Source organism: Pteropus medius, unplaced genomic scaffold, assembly GCF_902729225.1.
Source record: "Pteropus medius unplaced genomic scaffold, Ma_sr-lr_union100, whole genome shotgun sequence".
Classification (NCBI taxonomy): Eukaryota; Metazoa; Chordata; class Mammalia; order Chiroptera; family Pteropodidae; genus Pteropus; species Pteropus medius.
The window spans coordinates 4,536,545-4,552,975 of record NW_024344374.1 but is presented as its reverse complement, the minus strand read 5'-3'; the positions used below and the strand labels follow the sequence as shown (position 1 = coordinate 4,552,975).

The following is a 16,431-nucleotide window of genomic DNA, read 5'->3' as shown; positions in this document are numbered from 1 at the left end:
AGCTGTCATTAATGGGAATCATGGGCGAGACAGCCAGAAAAGAAGCCTCAAAACTCATTGCCAGAGAGAGGAATTGGATCACAAAACTGGACAGAGGAAGAACTGGAAGCACCATCTCTTGGAGAAGACATAGAGAAGGGAAAAAAAAGAATGATAGTAAAAACAACTACTAATAAGTTATTGAGCATGTTTTCTCTTGTAAGCACGGAGTTAACTCCTCTTTGTGAATGACCCGAATTAACGCCAAAATCACCTCTAGGAGGCAGATGCTCTTATTCTCTCCACTTTACAGAGGATGCAGTTGAAGTGGAGAGGAATTACGGAACGCTTCAGAAGCTAGGTGAGCGGTGTAGGAAGGACTGATAGTGCCGTGACTTTCCTCCGGGGAGCATGGCATCCCTCAGCAGAGAACTACAAAACTCACCGAGAGAGGATTTGTAGGAGCTCTTCAGAGAGATGGCAAGCTTCACTCCTCCAAGTAAGTCAGATTCAGCTTCTGGTTGGCCTTTGAATATTTATTCTCTAGGCTACACACTCTCAACCAAGATAATATCAACTCCAAAAGGGCAAAAAAAATTGTTTCTTGGGATCTGTAGTGGTTTAATAGTATCCCCCAAAATTCATATCCACTTGGAATCTCAGAATGATTCTATTTGGAAATAGGGTCTTTGCAGATCTGATTAAGGTAAAGCATGAGATAAGATCATACTGGATGAGGCTATGCCTTGAATCCAATGAGTGTCCTCATAAAAGGCAGAAAAGGAGAGACAGACACAGAAAGAAGGCTACGTGAAGACTGAGGTGGAGACTGGAGTTACACGGCCACAAGCCAAGGAATGCCTGGGGCCACCAGAGCTAGAAGAAGCAAAGAAGGATCCTCCTCCAGAGCTTTTAGGAGGCGCACAGCCCTGTCAGTGCTTTAATTTTGGACTTCTAGTCTCCAAATCCGTAAGAGAATAAATTTGTGTTGTTTTAAGTTACCCAGTTTGTGGTTCTTTCTAAGGCAGTCCTAGGAAATGATTACAGAGGATGAAAATCATTCTTTTTATGTATCAAGCATAGATATATAGATATAGATATAGATATACATATACATATACATATACATATATACACAGTAAGCACATAAACAGATATATCTGTGGTATTAAGTTCTCACAGAAGGAGGAGATTAGGAAAAAATGTCTTAAAACACTCTTTATTGGGCTGTAATAAATAAAAGTTTGAGAAACGCTGCTATGGGCTGTGAAGATTGTGACGGAGGCTGGCAGGGGCACATAGGGGCACAGGGAGAATATTTACTCAAAGGCTACTTTCTACTGCTGTTACAATTGCTCTTCTTGTTCTTGGCAATTAAACTAAGTATTTCCAATTGTTTCTGCTTTCATTCTGGCCCAGATGCAGTTATCACAACCTCCAGAAAAAAATTGTTCTGCTATCTACTTGCAATAGGATGTGTCCCAAAATGAGGCTGAACAACCACCTGCAACGTGCCAGTTTTCAGTTTTGTGCCTCCTTATCACACATTCTTTTGTTGTCACGAGAGTTGTAAGGCAATGCTGGTGTTTCTGCACTCTTCCACTCTTCCATGGGATCCTCGGAATTGCCGGCTTTATCTTACGACTTAGATATCTGTGGGAAGATGAAAGGTAGTTGATTATTTCTCCATTGTATCTGCTTTTTTCCTAGTATATGTCTAGTATAGCTAAAAGGAAGTTGTGTGTGGTGGCTCATTATATTGACCTTCAATGAAAGCCATGGAATTAGATCATAGTCCTATAAAAACTATTCAGGGAGTTGCCCATTCTGTCCTGACATGGGTCTCAGACAAAGAGACTCTGGAGACAGCTGGTATAGCTCCAACTTTGCCTGGGATATTGACAGAAACCATCTGGCTATCAATGAAAAATGGAGGTCTCAAAGGAATTCCCAAAAGATAAATAACTCTGAGTATTTAATGTGTTTGATTTAAGTCTCCAAATTCATCATAGTGAATCTCAGGGAATATGATGATGTTGGCCTGATAGATTTTGAGAGCAGACATTACCACTTCTATTGCAGGAGATTCTTAATTATCATGACTCTGCTGGAATGTTTCACTTTAACCAGAACTGTTTCTGGGTGCTTGAAGAGTTACAGGAGGTTACATATGACTTTCCCACTCATAGCAGAGTGTTGGCTGAGAACAATAGAACAAGACCACCTATGTAGGATGTGCTAAGAAATATGAGGCAGGTGTTAAAGTTCTTTACTCGTCACATTGGGGTAGGCTGGAGGATTTGTCACAGAGGTTGGTTAGTGGGAAGTTTTTTTAGAAAACTACTTGATGGGCTGTGGCATTTCTGCTCTCTTCCCAGTGGAAAGTAGAAAGGGTGTGGGAAGCTGTTTGCATCCTAACCCACATGAGATGGGTTTCAGGTCCCAGAGAGCTTGATAGGTATACTCTGGTGCTTGAAGGACAGAGTCTGGAGCTGATCTGTCTGTACCTGAAACTGTCAAAATGTGAGCAGCTGGCTGGCCAGAGGGGCCACTGGTGGCAGAGTGAAGAGGGCTGCATTGAAACCGTCCTGCGCTTGAAGAGTATGGAGGGGTAAAGATGCACATATGCTTCCCAGGTGTTAGCGATGGATAGCTCAGAAGGGAAGAGGGCTCGGGCCATCTGAAGGAACAAGGTGATCCCACCAGAATAGGTGTGGAGGGAGCCACTGAGGGTCAGAGACTGTCCTGGGAAAGTGCCACAGCAAGGAGCAGAAGCAGAAGGGCCCCAGAAGGAGGTCTCTGAAGAACCCAAGAAAGAGCCCTGTAAGTATTTATCCACTGGCCCTGCCCAGGGGGAACCAATGGAGACTACAGGATGCTGTGATAATCTACATTGGTATTTTTCTGCATCTTACTCTCCCTCCCTTTTTAGCCCTAAACCAGAAGGAGCCAGAGCGACAGAGTAGAGGAGAAAAAGTAGAAGAATGAGGAATAGTGAAAAATCCAACCACACCCCCTTTTTCCCACTGCTGTGGGAGAGGAGAGGCTTTAAACTGGACAAAAGATTGAAGTTCGCTTTTAACACGACTGGGCTTATTAATGCCTGGAAAATAGACAATGTGTTAACACCTGAGAGTGATTGGAAAAGCCATGAGAGCTGCCCAAAGTTTCATCCAGGAGCAGGAAAAGACAAGTCAGCAGAGACGTTTAGAGAAAAAGTAAAGTCTTGTTTATTCGATGAGCTGGTCATGTGATGCCTTTTGGAACAGAACTGCATCTCAAGGTTTATCAGTTTAAGGTAGCTGATAAAAATGTATCGTTAAATAATAAGTGAATTAACCTCTTTGCAATACAGGCAATATTATTCAGCTGCCTCAATAGGTTTAGAACAAAAGCAGAACTTTAGTAAACAAAAATATTATTTATATGTGACTTCATAATTGATGCACATTACAAGGGTATAGATGACTGTAAGAAACCCTAAGCAAGCTCAGTGTGCAAATATATTCAAAGTTCTCACAACTCCTAATGTTTTACTTCTTAATTCCAGAAGGCGCCAAGGCCTTGGGTGACTTAGGTCTATGTGCTATCACCTAGAGAGACCCAAGGATACTTGGAAGAGGCCATGATTTCCCTTTCAGCCCTGAAATTATTTTAAAGAACCATTCTGCTCCTCTTCTGACCTGGGAGGGTCCTCCGTCCTCCTCCAGATGCTTACCTTCTGGGATGCTCCCACCCAACTAGGGATGTGATCTATTCTCTACTTGCAACATCCTGGTTTTAGAAGCAGATAGGTGCCAGGAACTCTGCAAAGACACAGGGCGCAATGAACAACAAGGGCTAACTTTTTGGGATTTTGTGAACATCTCATTCTGCTGAATATCCTTTAGCTATTTCAACTGGTCAAAGAGTGTTTTCCATCCTGATTTGATCCTCCAATAGCTATTTTGCAAGTCATAGTATCCCAATACCTCCCTAGAGAATATCTGTGCCTTAGAGTCCAAATGCTCTATGTTGCAAATGGACTCAAGCTACTTTGGTCATCCAAGATTCTCGGGTTTATTGTCTTGGCCAAACCAAAAAATTTAGAGGGAAGGAGTAAGCTACTCTCCCCAAACCTATCAAGTTTTTACGAAAGCAAATCTCAGACCAGCATGTACAAATGCCATATGTATAGATATCAATTAAACAAACTCTTACTGGTAAGTAGGCACAAAACAGATCATAGAACCGCTTTTGATTTTTAGTGTTTCATTGCGCGGAACATTAACCAGGGGCAGGTGCCACAGTATTCCAGAGGCAGAATTCTGCTGCCCTTGTTGTCCAAGGACCACAACCAGAACCATCCCACTCTGTGGCTCCACACAGGCCCATTCAAGTATCAAACCTCGAGTGCCATCCCCAGGAGAACAGGCTATTGGGTGGCAACTGTCTCTAAAATATTAGAGCCAGTCCACATATCTGGGGAACCTCTCACTTCACTAAGAAGAGCCTATTTCTAACATCTATTATGCGGATTAACAAGACATAAAATTCATTCATGAAGCCCCATTTCTGACATTCATTATGTTAATTAATAAAGTCTCTGGTAGTGATTAAGATGTAGACAACTTAAATGCTGTAGCAGCTGCCTTTTGGGTATGACCTTTCTGATTAAATGCTGGCTGATCACCTCTGGGGTGCGAATTGTTCATTAGGACAAGTGACAGTCCCTAGAGAGTAGCTCAGACTAACACACACACACACACACATTCTCTTTCTCTCTTTCTCACATATATCTATGCTGAAGCAATTTAAAGCAAATTACAGACATCATAACAATATACAAATAGGAAAGAATATCTGCCCAAAGTAACTCTTTTGGTATTAATATAATTGACTTTCATGACATTAAGTTGAAAACTAATTTTAATAATATAAAAATTATGAAATATGTTGATTTTATTCTTACAAAACTTAACTTTTTTATTTTTTTAATTTGGGAAGCATAAAAAGCATGAATTAATTTAAAATCAGCCACTATATAGAACTTACGTTAACTTCTAGATTTTTCTCTACATGCTCACACATAGAGACACTTTAGTTTATAAAATTGGATAATCCTGAATATTTTACCATAAATGTTTTCATTTGTCATTAAATATTTTTTTAAAAACTTGGATTCGATGGCTACGTATTATTGCATCTAATAGACACACTATAATATGTTAAATCCCCTATGATTGGTTATTATTTTATGTCTTTTACTCAATAAACAAAGACCTATTATTTTAGGTCTTTTACTCAATAAACAACTTTTTACCTACTGCTCAGCAGGACCCAGATGGCAGCACACTTAAAAATTTAAGCACATTTTACAAAGGCAGCATTTACAAAGTCAAGGGTAGGATTTAGAAAAAGCAGCCGTGAATAGTACACTACCTGGTGGCTTAAAATGCTAGGGAGCTGTCACCTGATGAAGAGTTAGTGCACACCAGAAACAGAGAGAGATCTGGAGAGGGCTGCAGACAGGAGCTTCAGCCCGCAGTAGGGGTTACAGCCAATTCACAATGACCTGGCAGTGAGGCAGCCTCAGGAAAAAACCGTGACCTCGCTCCAAGTGTCCCGCCTGTGGCTCCCATTGGCCAAACCGAGCCAGAAGCCAGAGGAGAAGGAAACCCATTGATGTAGTGTATTGGAACAGCTTCCTGTCATGGAGCAGGGTAAAGGATGGAGATGAGTCAGGAGGGCTAATGTGCCACAATCATGAGAAATATTTTTCATTTTCATGCAAAAGTCCACCAGAACTTATATGTTTAAGGAAACATAAGTATGTAATAAATAACTTCAAAATTAAAAAACACTATCAGTGAGCACAGTAAAGGGCGGGGGTGGAGGGGAGTGAGTTTTCTTCAGGACAGGTTTAAACGACCCAGCTGCCTGATCTTCTGATGAATAAAGCTACACCTGAATTCAGTGCAGGACTGAGCAAGCCCCGTGGGGCTGGCGGGTAGGAAGTCCTGACGTTTGGGAGGGATTCTCATATGTCTGGATGGATCAGTGAGGGAAAGTTTATTTCGGGAGGCTTCTCATAATAACAGCTCCCATTTTTCCAATCCTCACTACCTTCTAGGCTCTGTGTTTAGTGTCTCATTCACATTATCTCATTTAACACTCACAACAAGACTCGAAGTGAATATTATTAGCCTACTTTTTACAGAGAAGAAATTGAAGCTTGGAGAAGTTTGGTGATGTGGCTAGGATCATCCACCTGCTAAGTGCTGGGGCCAGGATTTGTACCAGATTTGAATCTACCAGAATCCAGGGCCAGTCGATTTAGCCACCCCAAAAGATTGCTTCTACCATCATCTGTCCCACCTAGAACTACTTCATGAAAGAATAAACAATAGAAACATGATGAATAAAGATTGAACCATACAAGGTAATGTCCGTCAAGAATTAAAGGAACAAGAAAACTATCTGAGGGTGCCGCCCAGGTTATGCTATCATCTTGAAAAATTAATAATAACAATAATAATAGCAATAAGCATTCAGCACTTTTAGAGGCCCTAAGGCATCAAATTACTATTCTAAAAAATGTAAAAGGCAAGAATAAGCATTTAGTCTACTTTTCCAGTATGAATTACATTTCAGGGTAACCAAACAGTTGATCAGTAAGTTATTCTTTATAGATAAATTGTAGATAATATGTGCAGAAGGAATGATAAAATTAGACATAACACTTTACAACACCTAATGAAACAATGAATCTAGACAACAGTCATTGTTGGTTGCTAAATTATTGAATTGATGAGAAAATTTATAATGGATGGATCAGGTCGACAACTCTCGAATCCACTGATCATCTTAGCATCACGCAAAAATTGAGAAAATGGGACATCGTGTGTGTTGATGTGAGACATAGGAAGTATAGAGCAAACTCTACGAATTATTCTTGCCAAACTAATTGAACCTGAATCTAATTGAGTCTTTAGACATAACTATTAGTCTATAGAAAATATGGGAGACAGCAGGATAGAAAAACAAGTTAAATACCGTGAGAAGCAACTGGCCACAACCAGAATGCAGGAAATTCTGCAGGAGAAATGATTATATTAACTCCACGAATGAATAGCATGACAGAGAGGCTGGAGGGGAACTGTGTTAGATTAAAAGAGAATTAAGAGAGTAACTGCTGCAAATTTTCTCAATTGACAGCCTTTTGAAAGCATTATCTTCTCTACGAAAACCTTTTTCCAAGGTGACCTAGCGTACCTCGAAGCAGGACTCAATGCTTCATCCCATCCTGCAGCAACAAACACCTTCTACGGCAGGAGCAAGCAATATAACCTTTACCAAAGATTTTGTTGATGTGCAGGAGGAAAGATTTCACACCCCACTAACCCCTATCCAACACATGCCTTCTCCCCAAAATCTTTCCCCTTAGCTGCCCCTGTTCAGTCTCTAGTTTTTTCCTAGCATCCCAGAAAGCCAAAGGTTATTATCCCAAGGAAGTCTTTGCTTTCAGCAAACAAAAGAATGTTTATCCACAACCATTCAATGGGAAAGTTGTAAATTACAAGTAATTTTTTTCTCTTATAGTTTTTCCTGTCACAGAAGCTAATGCCTCCAATTCCTTAGGCTGCTACACAAACAACATAATTCCACTTCCCTCGCTTTCCTAGACAAACATTTGAATTTATTCCAATTTACTTACATCTATCTTCATGTATGGAACCTAGAATCAAATGTAAAATCCTGGTTTGAGCTAAAAAAAAAAAAAAAAAATTAGAAAAGGGCCCTAATCTCTGTTATTCTAATAATTTTACTGACGTGGCCCGCAACCCCAAAACCTTTTATAGAAATCACTTTTTACTAATTATTTATGTTGAAATTCCCAGCCACAAAATTCTTTTTTTTTTTTCACACATTTCTTTTGAACCATATCTTTCCCCCATCCTATACTTGTGGCGTTTTCAGACTCATGGGTCGAGATCTACAGGTTGTCCTGATAAAATAGAATTTTAACAAATTAGTCCATCTTTTTGATCTATCAACATTTTGGGCACTCTGATTCTGCTACCCAATATTTCTATATTCCTAACCTCTCAGCATCACATCTGAAAATTTGAGGCATATGCCATCTAGAAATTGCTAACTAGGGCAGAACTGCTGGTAGGACACTATAGTCTGCCCTACAAATCTCTCTCTAACTTAACTTTTCTCCATTAATTGGCAAACCTAATGAGTCCTTACTGATCACTCCATTTTTTTCTAAATGTCCCTAAGAAAGATAGTTGAGTATTCTTTGACTTTTCCAAGGATTGCATCGTGCTCTTGTCCTATAGTTTCTGTATATTTTATGTACTGAACATCCATGCTGGCAATATATTAAAGTGTTACATATAAAGAGGGACAATATACATGGTAGATATTGTAGATTTGAGTATTGACTATTATAACAATTGTTCTGGCAAAAGGCTATGAAGTATCTTATTCTTTAAAAACTATATTATGATAATTTTCCAACAGATGGAAAGGCATCATGAGGAAGTAGTGGCTCTGCTGAAAATGGTGTTAGCTCATGCTGCATACAGAATGCTTGTGCCCTCCCAAAAATTCTGTGTCGTAACCCTAATCCCCACTGTGAAGGTATTTGGAGCTGGGGCCTTTGGGAGGTACACTTAAGTCATGAAGGTAGAGCCCACATGAAGGAAATTAGCACCCTTATAAAAGCGACCCCAGAGAGCTCCTGTCCCCTTCCAGCATGTGAGGACACCGCGAGAAGAAGGCCACCTATAAACTAGGAAGCGATTCTTCTTCACCAGACATCGAATCTGCTGGCACCTTAATCTTGAGTGCCCAGACTCCAGAACCGTGAGACCGAATGTTTTCTGTTTGCAAGCCACCTACTCTATGCTGTTTTGTTAGAGCAGCCAAAAGGACCAAGACAACTCACCTGCACTCAGCAGGATGGCACCGATTCTCTACAGTTTCTCATGAATTATTGACACCAGCTTCAGATAGTTCTAGCTCTTTAATCTGCAGACATAATTCACCGGGGCCTGGTCATCACTATTTCCTTACCTCTATTTGGTTGCAATTCCCTTGTCACACACTCTTTGTTCTACTCTTTCCAGTGTGAAGCCCACACCCTTAAGAGAGGGAGGATGGAAGAACAGATTGGAGTCATTCTGCCTCCTTTGTCAACAGTCTCGGGGCCAAGCTGTGGGCACATCACTCTCTCCTTCTTTTATGCAAATTGGGTACCTTTCTCTCAAGCTTCCTGTCCCCACGCTCCTCCCAAGTGTGGTCCAGTGTTCTTTGCCCATTGTCCTGGGCTTCCTCTCTGATCCCATTTCACTGATAACTGCCATTGATTAACTTCTGGTCTCACACTTGTCTCCCGCTGCTTGTTCTATCAATTTAACATGATTATCAAGCTCTTCTTCCTTCTTTAAATCAAAGATTTCTTTTATTGGGTCCATTTTCCTTTCCTCATGACATTTAAGTATAAAGTTTTTCTGAGTCAGTTTCCTGTTCTGAAAAAAACTGCCATTCGGTCAGTCAGAGCGGCTCCCCAGCTGGCCTGTTACTCGTCCCGTGTAGTCTCCTTTCTCCTGTCACTTTGAAATCTTCCCCTGAGGCGAAGCTGTCACTGCACCTGGTGGACAATGTGCACTGAGAAACCCACGATTCCCCTCTCTTCGCTCTAAAACGCTTTGATTTTTCTCCACAGAGACAATAAAGCATTTCTACCATAAGGTCCTCAATGCTTTTTTTTTTTCTTTTCTTTCTTTGTTTTATTTTGTTTTGTTTTGTTAAGTCATTTTCGATTTGTCACTTCCTTGGAGAGATTATTTCTCTCCAAACTCACTCTTTCTAGTTTTTCTGTCCACACACCCAACGCCACAAAGTACATCCTAAGGACTCCAGCCATGCCCTCCTTCCCTTCCTGGGAAACCCCATACTCCACCACCAGGACGAAGCCCCACCTATGGGTGTCACCCATGGTGCTTAAAAAATTTAAGTTAAAATAAAATACAGATCTGGTTCCAGTCTCCTGACAGTATCTTGACTGCTATGCATTGTATGGGGTATTATATTAAATGCCATTATCTCGTCCTTTTCAGATGAGATCCTTTGATGGCTTTGAAGGTCAGGCAAGGTGAGTGAACACCAAGGCCCATGTTTTCTACAGGCTGGATTTCATTGTAGACTGAGAAAGCTACAGATCTGGATGACCTCCACATTCTTGAGTAACCTTTACTTGTAACTGAAACAAAAGGATTAGATAAGTGAAGGGTTAGAAATGGTTTTCAACACAGAAAAAAAAATCTTGTTCAGCGTAGCTCTATGGCTCCCCCCCAAAACACATGAGTTTCTGTTAGATGGATTCTTTCATTGTGATTTCAGCTTTGCGGTCTAACCTACTGCTTCTGCTAGATTCATTTAGAGATGGGCTTGTCTGTCCTGGAAGCTTGCTCCCAGTTAACAGGAGAAACACAACGGAACTTTCTCTGAGAACACAATTGCCTAGACATATTTGGCCTTGCTATTTTTTTTTGGATAAACATTTACTAAGCCACAAAGCAACTGGCACCAGTAAGTCTGCATCAGAAGGGCTCAAGGAATAGTTTCTGCTTTGTGCCAGAAAAAGCAAATACCTTGTATGTTATCTCTCTAGTGATGAGAAGAGCAGACACCTGTTGGAGACAGCCCTACAATGGAGCCGTCCCTCTCCATCATCTCAGCCCATCCTTATCCCTGTGGTCAAAGGACTCCTCAGCCAGGGCTCCAGCCCTAAAATAGAACATGTTACATAGCCTGTCCCTTATGTGCTAGCATTGGCCTTGGGGTGAGGTTGGGGTTGAGCCAACTCAGCATATATTTTCTTTATAGCTTAAACCTGAGCTAAAATTAGACCAGAGACAAAGAATGGCACATGGTAGGGAGGAATCCTCCTCCCTAATCCTGCCCAGAAGCGATGACACCAGAAAGTGTATGAACAACACAAGGTGCATCTCGAGAGAGGGCAGCTCGAGCAGCCGAAGGAGACTGACCCTTTGCCATGGACATCAGCAACCCACTGTGGCACTCACAGCCACAGCAGGGGTGAGGAGCCACTTTATGAAGTCTCAGGGACCAAGGAACCAGGGGACTCCTCCGAAGGCAGGAGAGAAGCTCATAGGCAGAAGATTATAGGTGGCAAAAGCAGTGACAGCTCAGTGAAGGAGCTCACGTGGGACACACCCTGGGACACCCAGAGAAGGCCCCATTGACTCCAAGTGAAGACCGGGGTGACATGTCTTGTAAGATACAAGACGGGACTGGATATTTTTCCCCTTATGGGGAGGGTATGCTAGGTCCCAAAGATGAAGGGGAAACTCTAAGCCTAATGAGAGGACTATGAGAAGAAAAAGGGAAAGAAGTTAGGGAATGAGATACGATCATCACAGGGAAGGTGTACGCTGCCCCCATCCCTTATAAGGCAAATGCACTAGAGCAGGCAAGGAAGATGCAAAACAGAAGCGTAATTCTCTACTCCTGCCTCGCCTCTGCTGCCTTCCCCATCACTCAGCCTTGGGCATTGACCTGAACTCTTGCAGGAAAACAATGGATGAGATCTCCATCAGAGAGAGTCAAGTGCCTCATCATTCCAGGTAATGCAGGCAGTGCATGGGCTTCTGGTAGGCATCAAATGGATCATTCAGCAGAGAGCAAAATTGACCACTGGAAACTCTTCCGCCTAAGGGAACCATGAAACTGATTCCCCTCCCCCGCCCTGCTGCCTCCAGTATCATAGAAAACAGCCAGAGACCCCTGGTCACTCCTCCTTCAAGCTCTGGTGTATTCTCTTGGGTATTCATATTCTTGCTGAAAAATTGCATAAACCAAGATTTCACTAAAATAATCAATCAGTAGTTATTCCAGTATACGCAGCTGGAAAAGCCAAGATTTCATCACAGTGCAAACCACGCCTGCCTGCCGTGAGCATGTGCAGAGGCGCGAGAAAGCCAGCCCTCCTTGGAAGCCCCTCATCATTACTATGGGAACCCGTCAGACGCCAGGAGGCTGGGAGGACAGCTTGATTACTTGCAATCTCTGACAGTTCTGACTGGGAAATTGAGGACACAGTAACCGGGTGTCATTCAGACAATAATCTGCTCCTTCTGTTAAGACACAGCGAGGGGTCTGCCTGTGCCTACAGCAGGAGAGCTGTAATTAACACAATGCCGAACCGCGGCTGGGCGTGCTCTTTTGGATTTCATATTTTCTCGGAGAGTTTTACAACTACAAAGACGAAATGCCACCCTGCTTGAATCGTGGCTGTATTTAAGGTACTTAAGGCCCTGTGACACGCCACAGTCCTAATTCCACTTCTCACATGGAAGAGAGTAGCAAGCCAAAACCTGAGGGTTTACAATGCATGTAGCTACAGAAGCCTTGTGTATTGGTTCCAGAGGACTGCCTAAGAAGTACCACAAACTGGATGGCTTAAACAACAGAAATTTATTGCCTCTCACAGTTCTGGAAGCTAGAAGTCCAAGATCGAGATGCTGGCAGGACTGGTTCTTTCTAAGGACTGTGAGGGAGAACCTTTTCCACACCTCTCACCTAGCTTCTGGTAGTTTGCTATTGGCCTTGCTATTTTTTTTTTGGCAATCTGACGGTCCCTTGGCTCGTAGATGAATCATCCCTGTCTCTGCCTTCTTCACGTGGCATTCTCCCTATGTGTGTGTGTGTCTATCTCTGTGTCCAAATGTCCCTTTTTTATAAAGACACAGTCATTTTGGATTAAGGCCGACTCTAATGACCTCATCTAAGGCTCAACATCTGCAGAGAGCCTACTTCCAATGAAAGTCACTTTTACAGGTACTGGGGGTTAGGACTGTAACATCTTTTGTGGGGACACAGTTCAACCCATCATACCTCGGGTCCAAACAAATCTCAGGTGGATGTTTCTATGGGGAAGTAGCGGCGGGCCTTCTCTGATTGACACGAGGGTGCAGAGTCCCTGGCAGTCCTCTCAGTGTTAGCCCCTCCTACAGCCTCAAAGAGGCCTCTGCAGAGGGCAGCCTAACTTTCCCTGCTTTTAGAACAACAAAACTGGAACCTAAACTTATTTTTCCTTTTTATTTTTTTTTCAATGGGCATGTATCAAAGATTTATTTGACTCATTAATAAGAGAACCCGGAAGGTGTTACAACCAGTTGAAGGAGCATTCAAAGAACACACATAGCAAGGCAATCCAGAATGTTGAAATGACTTTACAAATAAATGCAAAACTAGTCAATATCCATAGTGCAATAACTAATTCTGTCTACACTGGATAAAATTTATTTGCATGTCTATGAGCAAGAATCATTTGCATTGCTATCGGTTTTCTGAAAACTGAGAGTTACAAAGAAGCTTGAAGGCAATGCAACGTGCAGGAACCCGGGAGGGGTGCACTAAACAAGACACCCAGTAGTCTTTTTTGCCCATTTCAATATTTTTCACAAATTTTTCTGGTAGAATATATGCCTCCCAGGTGCTAGGATCGCCTGTTCATATATTAGCAATCATTGAAGGGATTTATGTCCTTTAGACGTAGGGGGTTTGCTGGTTGGGGAGCCCTGTGTCCTCCTTCAGGTCTTGGGAACTATTATGATGGCCCCTCCTCCCTCCACTTCATCCACTGCTGTGCCCAAGGCCCCAACATCAAGGTAACAGGACTTCCCCAGCTCCTCCTGGGAAAGCAAGCTTCCCCCTCCCATCCTTTGTCCCTGCCGCCAAGTCCTTCCCATCCCCTGCCCCTGGCCCCATCGGCTTTTCACTTCCCTTCCTGTACACACATCCGTGGTCAGCCCAGTTCTGGTCAGGCACCCCACTCAGGCCACTTCCCTAAACTGGAAGTCCAATGGTCTGACGATCAACCTTGTTCTGTCCTTTCTGTTGTGCCTCCCCATCACTTCAAGCTACAAGTCTGAGACCAGAAACCTAAATCTTTCTAATTCATTTAGTGGCTATGTGATAAATGACATCATTTCCCTAAGCTTCAATTTCCATCATCCTAAACCTCAGCATTACTGTGAGTATACATGAGTGTAGCAAATGCTGTGGTCTTCCACCCAGATCCTCTCTAGGACTTAGGACTGGGACACTCATTCTGTCAGCTCAGGGAACAGTCACTCCCTGGAAACTGCCCTCTGCCGAAGAGGGCTGCTTCACCCAAGGTTACGACCCCTCTCTGGGGTAGCCCACAGGCAACAGCTGGTCCAGGTTGAGATACAAAGTCTCAGCCCACTTGCCTCAATCTGAGACATCTCTGAAGTGTTACCCGTTTCAGTGCTCCCTGTGGGATCAGCTAGGGTTTCTGCTGCAACTAAACCACAGTTCAACTCCTCCTCTGCCCAGTCCTGCCTCCTTCTCTCTCTAACAGGTATGTTCCCAAGGCACTATCCAATAAATTTCTTGCACAAAAGCCTTAAAGTCCCAGAGTCTGTTTCCTTGGGAACACAATCCTGCAACAATGAGATAATGCTGAGCATATAATAGGGACTCAAATATGCCACTCTCAAGTCACATGACCTTCATCGATCCCTTCTCTCTGGCCTCAATTAGAAAACTAAGAAATCCCTAAAATGAGGGTATCAGACCAAGTAGTCGCTGTATTTCTTGAGCAACAACATTCTAACAGTTACTGAATCTACTAACTAGAGAGGGATGAGTGTGTGCTTGGGAGACAGACACCAACCCCACCACTGCTGGGGCTGCACAAACATGCAGTACCACACTGATGCGGTTATGAGAAGAAAGGTAAGCCAGCCTTGGTAACTTGGCTACGAAGTGGAGCTGCGGGGGCAGAGGGATGACTTGTTTTCTGCCTGCTCCAATGGACATTCCACATGATAGGGTGGGAGCGGGGAGGATGCCCTGAGCAAGGTAAGCTGGCCTGAGATTGTTTGCTGCCCACATCCTGCCAGCCTCCCGAAACTGATATCCCTGGGAAAGGCTGACATCTTACAGGGTTTCATTCTCCTGTAGGTCAGCGTCATCCCTAGCCAGGCCCTCGCCATCTCAGATAAGTGCTGGGATCTTGTCAGTGAGCCACACAGCAGCAGCCACACTGGGGATGAAGTTTCAGTCGTTTTGGCGGCAGCAGGGAGGGAGGGGGGTGGGGGAGGGAGTGTTGCTGCTTCTTGCTCAGCGATGCCCAGGAGCAGAAGTACTTGGTGTAGCCCTGAATCCTAAGCTATAGTGTGGTCCCTGAAACTGATATTTCTCATTTTTGCTTGAGATTGAGAGGGACCTCACGGACCTTAGAGCCTATAAACACCCATAGAACTACCATGTAAACACACACATACACACACACACACACACTTCCTGACTGAGAGTCTTGCCACTTTGCTCCTAAGGAAACATACACAATTTGAGCTTCCGTAGATCTGGTTATTAGTTGTGAGACTTTGGGCAAATAAAATATTCCAAGGCTCAGTTTTCTTCACCTCTAAAACGAGGTTGAATATTAGCGTGAGAACTACGAGCCGCTCTAATAAATAAATTCCAAAAACCTCAGTGGCTTAACACAATACAGGTCGTTTGTTGCTCTCCTGAAGTCCGAAATGGGTGTAACTGTCCTCCAAAGTGTGATTCAAAAGCCAGACCCCTTCCGGCTCGCCATTCCAACATCATCATGCTTACCTTCACAAGACAGAGGAGGAGAAAAGAACATGAAGGGTCAGAGATGTGGGAGAAATGTATAGGCAGGCCTGGAAGTAACACAACACTTTGATCAACAACCCTTTGAGCAAAATTCAATCATCTCACTGTGCTTAACTGCAAAGTAGTCTGGGAAATGGAGTTTATTTGTGTGCCCACAACAGGGAGCCGGCCAGTCCCTGCCACAGGATGATAACTTTATAGGATCGTTGTAAGATTAAATAAGATAATAATCACTCTAGGTGCACAGTGAGTGTTTAATAGATATTAATCGTTGCAGATAAAACACCACGGGAGCATTCAACAAGCCCCTGGGAAGAGGCTAAGAATGCTGCATCAGACATCAGACATAGGTCCCAAGCCAGGGAGGGTGACTTTGTCTTACTTGGGCCCAAACGATACCCATGATAGGCTGAGTGATGAACTCAAGCTCACATTTCTACTGACTCCCCTTGGGAGAAATAAGAGATGGTGGGCATTAGCTCTGAGTTAGGAGGAGGCAGGGAAATAGTAGGTGCTTTCACTGCATTCAAATTCTCTCACCTACCATGCTGTGACCAGTTTTCCCCCTAAAATACTAGAAGACTAACATGATTTGCAACCAGAAGAATCCATTATCCTTCTAAGGACTCCTGCTCAGGCTACAAGAAGGATATATCTTCACCTGGTACTTTGATGCTGGCCCCACTCCTCGCAAAGTAATTTGCCATTCTTTTTCTAGGGGTATACCTGCTTCTTTTCTTTCTTATTTTAAAAGGCCTACAT

General features: G+C 43.1%; 1 long non-coding RNA gene across 3 annotated transcripts; it reads right to left on the bottom strand.

Annotated features, from left to right (window-relative positions):
* Nucleotides 1-1,182: 1,182 nt before the first annotated feature.
* LOC120608734 (uncharacterized) lies at nucleotides 1,183-10,448 on the bottom strand. 3 transcript variants are annotated; one of them, XR_005654508.1, is made up of 6 exons: nucleotides 8,918-10,448; nucleotides 7,676-7,726; nucleotides 7,015-7,053; nucleotides 5,401-5,666; nucleotides 3,698-3,785; nucleotides 1,183-1,632 (listed from the first exon to the last, which is right to left on the bottom strand). It is a non-coding gene; the product is annotated as an uncharacterized LOC120608734 (long non-coding RNA). The 3 variants fall into 3 exon arrangements; XR_005654509.1 differs by lacking the exon at nucleotides 5,401-5,666 and having other exon boundaries at nucleotides 8,918-10,423; XR_005654507.1 differs by lacking the exons at nucleotides 5,401-5,666; nucleotides 7,015-7,053 and having other exon boundaries at nucleotides 8,918-9,943.
* Nucleotides 10,449-16,431: the final 5,983 nt, after the last annotated feature.